The 6,244-nt window shown below is 36.4% G+C and overlaps 1 long non-coding RNA gene across 1 annotated transcript; it reads right to left on the reverse strand.

The window, feature by feature from the left end:
* Window positions 1-970: 970 nt before the first annotated feature.
* LOC124295204 lies at window positions 971-1,940 on the reverse strand. The gene is made up of 3 exons (XR_006905100.1): window positions 1,559-1,940; window positions 1,235-1,318; window positions 971-995 (listed from the first exon to the last, which is right to left on the reverse strand). It is a non-coding gene; the product is annotated as an uncharacterized LOC124295204 (long non-coding RNA).
* Window positions 1,941-6,244: the final 4,304 nt, after the last annotated feature.

A 6,244-nucleotide genomic window follows, 5' to 3' on the forward strand; every position in this document is an offset into this window, starting at 1 on the left:
ACTACTACTCCTACTTCTACTCCTATTTCTACATCTTCCCATGATCCTACTCCTACTCCTGATCCCACTTCTGATCCTACTCCTACTCCCACTCCTGATCCTATTCCTGATCGTACTCCTACTCCGCCTACTGGTCCTAATCCTATTCCTACTCCTGATGCTGATCTTACTTCATCAGATATTATAAAAATGTTAAACTCACCCAGCACGAATCCTCGTCCTCCACCTCGTCCAGCTCGACCACCTCCAACCACCGTCAACCACCTCGGGTTATACCTGGAATAGTAATAAATATTCTCAGTATAGGAACACATTAAAAATATTGTGTAAGGATTAATATAATCAATTAATTAATTAATACTCTAATAAATTTTATTAGCGCATTGATAGCTACATTAATAGCTGAATATGTGCTTGCGCGCAAAAAGAATTGAAATAATTTAATATAAACATGACAAGTTTGAGATATTTTAGATAAAATATAATTACAATCGCCATCAAGTATTATAAAAGTGTTTTACTCACCGAGCACAAATCCTCGTTCACCTTCATCTCCTTGTCTTCCTCGTCCTCCTCCTCGTCCGCCTCCGACCACCTTCAACCACCGCCGCCCACCTCCAACAACCACCGATAACCACCACGGGTTATACCTGGAATAGTAATAAATATTTTCAGTACGAGAACACATCAAAAATATTATGTAAGGATCAATATAATTAATTAATTAATTAATTAATATGTAATAAATTTTATCAGCGCATTTGAAGCTACTGAATATGTGCTTGCGCAAAAAATGAATTTAAATAGTTCATTGTAAACATGACAAGTTTGAAATATTTTAGATGAAATATAATTACAATTGTTATCCAATATTATAAAAATGTTTTACTCACCGTGCACAAATCCTCGTCTACCTTGTTCTCCTCGTCTTCCTCGTCCTCCTCCTTGTCCACCTCCGACCACCTCCAACCGCCGCCAACCACTTCGGGTTATACCTGGAATAGTAATGAATATTCTCAGTATAGGAACACATCAAAAATATTGTGTACGGATGAGTATAAATAATTAATTAATTAATAATATAATAAATTTTATCAGCGCATTTATAGCTACTGAATTTGTGCTTGCGCAAAAAATGGATCGAAATAATTTATTGCAAACATGACAATTTTGAAAAATTTTAGATGAAATATATTACAATTGCCGTTAAATATTATGTAAATGATAAACTCACCGAGCAAAAATCCTCGCCTTCCTCGTCCTCCTCCTCGTCCACCTCCGGCCACCTCCAACCACCGCCAACCACTTTGGGTTATACCTTGAATAGTAATAAATATTTTCAGTATAAGAACACATCAAAAATATTATGTAAGGATGAGTATAATTAATTGATTAATTAAGGATATAGTAAATTTTATTAGTACATTTATAGTTATTGAATTTGTGCTTGCGCGAAAACTGAATTGAAATAATTTATTGTAAACATGACAAGTTTGAAAAATTTCAAATACAATACAATTACAATTGCCATTAAATATTGTCAAAATCGTGAACTCACCGAGCACAAATCCTCGTCTTCCTCGTCCACCTTGTTCTCCTCGTCCTTCGCGTCCTCCTCCTTGTCCACCTCGGGTCATACCTCCTTTTTCCTGGATGTCAAAATCCACCAGGTGGAGAACCAGGACAGTCAGAACTACGAAAAATTAGTCCTGAAGGTCAAAAGTCACTAGGTCAAGGACGTGGACAGCCAGAACTTTGGACCGCATGTCCCTGATGTCGAGTTTCACCAGGTAGCGGACCTGGAGCATAGAAACTACGCAACGCTTGTCCTGGAACTCGAGTTGCACGAGAAAGCGGACTCGGAGCGCAGGATCTAGGAGGTAAAGAACACGGTACTCGAAATCTGCGAAGCGCGATTCTCTTACGTCCGCTCTACTGCGCGTTTGTCTCCAGACTGAGGAATTCGGCTAGCTGATTTCAGATCGATGACGTCAAGACGAAAAAAAATTTGGGATGACGTCACTTTCTGAACATCCGAACATCCAAACTTTGGTTCGAACTTCAATACTATGTATGATATGATGTGTGATGTACGATGTATGATGTATGATGTATGATTATATGATATGTCTTTACATTCCAGACAAGAAATACGCACTTTATCTTCCTTGCCGATTCCATACTCAAGCGGCTAGGCCCTTCGATGGTCAGCCGCTGACTAAAGGGTATATTCTTCAGTTAACGGGTCAGCTAATAACGCCGCCGTTCTGCGACAGTTGGATGATAAAAAATTTTGCTTGTACTTTGCAATTGTGTGTTAAAATACACTCTAGGTTTCAAGAAGCTTCGTTTTATCTCTTCCCATTAAAAAAAAAAAAGAGTCGCCGACAATCACCTTTTCAGGTCTGTAAATCAGGACACTGCGTTAAACACTCTCATATACGGAGCATCCATTTCATCTCGATCAAAATTAGCGCATCCGTGATGTATTACAGTTACTCTGAATTTTTTCCCAGACGGACACTTTTCGAAAAACAATTCTGCTTCTGTACCCAACGTAGATACTTCACTTGCGACTAGCTGAAACAGCGTTTCGATTCTGTGCTTACAAAAACTTAAGATCGAGAGAGCAAAAGAAAAATTGTCGGAATAATTATGAATATCGATGTTACGGAATACATCGAGCGCGCGTCGAATAGAATCTCATTTCGAAATGAATAATTCTTCTATTCTCATATCATAGACGTATTATTGTAGGGAATCCAGTTTGTGTTCTGGAAAAGTACAATACTTACAGTATGCATCACGTATTCATCGTAAATGGATCATATATATTAATATCGTACGTCGACCGCATATAACTATATACTTTTCGGTCTCTGCATCATTATTATATCTGATCTATTATTATGTTTGATTTATTTATACACTTTTCTCTCGGGTACCTATACTTCAATTGAATCACTGTTTTGCCACCAATTTTGGAAGAAATTTATTTCCATTAATCTCTTTCATCGCCGACAAGTCGGTCAGTACACACGGGCTAAGTACTGGCTTGGGTTTACCATTGCGAAGACTGTGTTACTCGGAAGGTGAATGCAGCCAGCATCATCTCGAGATTCGTAAATCTCTGATGTTCTGCAATAAGTTCTCAACTCTATTGTTGGAACATCTCAGGGAGCGCAAGTGCACGACGATTTTCGGTTGTCACACCAAAGACCATTAGGGCAACTGTCTTTACATTTCTCAGTCAACGGTTCTAGTAAAGAGTTCAATGCTCAATAGCGCTTCGTATTTCAGCCACGAAGTTTCCAGAGGACTCATTTTGTTCAGTACATACCAACATTTTAGTTTCTCCGAGAATTCCGTTCCGTATTCTATTTTGTTCGACATCTTATGCGGCAAATTTCCGCCGCAAAGGCGGAACGTAATAAATGGATATTCACGTCTTCCACTCCATTCATCAAATAGCTTACGTATTTTCAAAGACAAATGCCATAATTTCAATCGTATCACGTATGAATTCGTGATGAAATAGAATCAATGTTTAATTCATGAAAGTAGTGCAAATTTAGCGAATAGTCAGGCCTACTCTTTTCGTGATTGTTGGAGCAAAAAACCTTCCATCTCAGAATTGATTTAAACGAGTCAATCGCAAAATCGACATCCAAAAGAACGTGGGACCACCAGCAGAGAAATTACGACATGAATCTTTCATTTTTCGGCTGTAACTCTTGGTTTGTTTGTCGCAGCGCAAACTGCATGCAATCGATTTCTCCTGAAAAATTAGGTCGATGCAGTGAATCAGGGAATTGATTCCAGTATGGTTCAAATTCTTCAAAATTTTGACTAAACATTAATGGGTTCAACCTCAATTTTTTGTGAAAAAAAGTTTTAGTTCCTAATTCTCTACGCAGGGAATGGATGGTGGGATAAACGATTAGCATTACAAGAAAAAACCAGTTTAAATTGATATCATTGATTTTTTTGGACACAGAAGACTCCTTCAAGCTTCCGGAAAATTTTACCACCAATGATCTACTTTTTCTGCCACTTGTATCAAATTCCAAGGCATCTGTCTGTACTTTTTGCGTCGTCACGCTTTTGACTTAACAGTAATAAAAATATATTACGGGCCCTTGTAAAACTAATTATTCCAAAAAAAGAAATTTTCATATGATAAGCATGATTATGGTTGGTGACAAGTGATCCGCATGTTCAATACATCCCCACAGGATTATGATTATCCATAAATGCCAGGCGACAATGCAACCGGCAAACCTTTATAAATACGGGCAAAGCAATTCTCGGGCTATCTTCTTGTTATACTATTTTCGATTACCGTTGCGGTTGCTATTTTTATTACAGGTGGCTACAAACCACCTATCTTATTTTAAACAGTCTCTTCAACTCTTTCAACTTTACCTTTCGGACACGTAACAATATAGTCAATTTTCACTTTTCGAAATTAAATAAATGTGCTGCAATGCAAGGTCATAACTATACTCGCTGCAACTTCCTTTGAGGCGGAATAGCAGATTATGACTATGTGTTTCGGGAAAGTAGCGATGTAACAGTTCATGTGAAAGTGTTATCGCGCGTTCGTTACAGTTTAAAGTCAATCGCTATTTCAAGTCGTCCTCATACATGAACGCATTCAAATCCTGCCGCTTGCTCGTGTCTCACCTTGGAATAAATAAGCTGTCTATTTCATCTATAATATATATTTTGTTCATTAATCATCATCCTGATTCACTCGCTCCTATCCCCTATCGTTAATTCACGGATCCCACTTCAGTGATCCGCAGTAACTATCGCTATCTGTCTAAATACTACTCTGAGAAAAATTTCATTTGTTATAGTATCTAGAAAAATTGACTAAAATAGGTATCTAGATAAGAGAACAATTCCGAAATTTCAACAATTTAAAATAGGTATCGTAAAAAAAACTGTTTTAATATCGTTGGAATTACGAAAAATGAGGTACGCGTAACCATTTTGCGTTATTGTCGATCCGATTTTGGTAATCGCAACGCAAAATCAGTTTTGCGGTTTTCTGTGCTTTTTTAGTTAAATAATGATTTAACATCAATTTATTGTTGCGCAAGCATTAAATTTTTGCAACAGTTACAAGAAAATATAGTAACAGTGATCGTAAGGAGAAAGAATAATAACGAATACTAGACTTTCTGGTAACAGCTAGAAAACTAATTTTCATTTTGTACCTAGAACTGTATTTTTCGATTGTGGTAAAAAACGAAAATAGTTAAGGACCGAGCGGTAACCGGAACTAAAACTTTCTCTCAGTGTACGACTTTCCTTTCCCGTACTTCGGTAAAATTCACTATACAATATCCAGATTTGATTAATAATGTGTATCAACATTTTTGATACACTTGAGCACAAATTATCATAAAGTATTAAGCCTTTAACTGTGTTGTATGGTAAAATTTTCAATTTCATACTTGGACTCAAACTACTCTACTATCCTGTGATGCTTAATATATGCTGTGTGGAGATATTTGCTATACACGGTACAATTGTATTAAATGTATTATTCCGGTTCTTACTACTATGCCAGTATGACGATTTTCGCTATACGATAGTTTAGTCGAACCAAATATATTATATGAGTTTTCGCTGTTATGCCAGGACGGAAAATTTTACCGTACCGTGTATAGTATGAATTGCTTCGCGATATTTCGCATACAGTATTGTACAAAATACCATATTGCTAGAATGTCCTCTGATTACAACACTTTATGGCAATCTTTACTATATTTTTTGAGTAGCGGTTTCTATAAATTTCTCTCAGTGCATGAATTGACAATAATCAATATTTAGCATTTTAACAATTGAGAAGAAAAATATGGTTTGATAAGAATCTAAATATTATGCAGAAGGTAGCATAAATTTCCAAAAAGATGCATTGCCGAAAGCGAATATTAACCACTTATCAAAGTTTGAAAGAAAGACACAAGACTTTTATTCTTCATTCCAGTTAATTTACAACGAACCTCACGATAGATTCATTCTCATTATTCATTTTTATTTATTGACATTGAATTTTTTCAATCTGTAAGTTTAAATGTGCTCAACAAATCCAAAGAAAAAGAGAAAGAATGTTCTTCATATGCATATCCTTAAAAGGATCGAAACTAAAAATAAAGTAGTTCAAAATTTTTCTTACCAACGTTTTGCACGCAGTAGGCTTTGGTTATAAAGAACTTCTTTTACCGGCTTC

This window comes from Neodiprion lecontei, chromosome 6 (assembly GCF_021901455.1).
Source record: "Neodiprion lecontei isolate iyNeoLeco1 chromosome 6, iyNeoLeco1.1, whole genome shotgun sequence".
Taxonomy (NCBI): domain Eukaryota; kingdom Metazoa; phylum Arthropoda; class Insecta; order Hymenoptera; family Diprionidae; genus Neodiprion; species Neodiprion lecontei.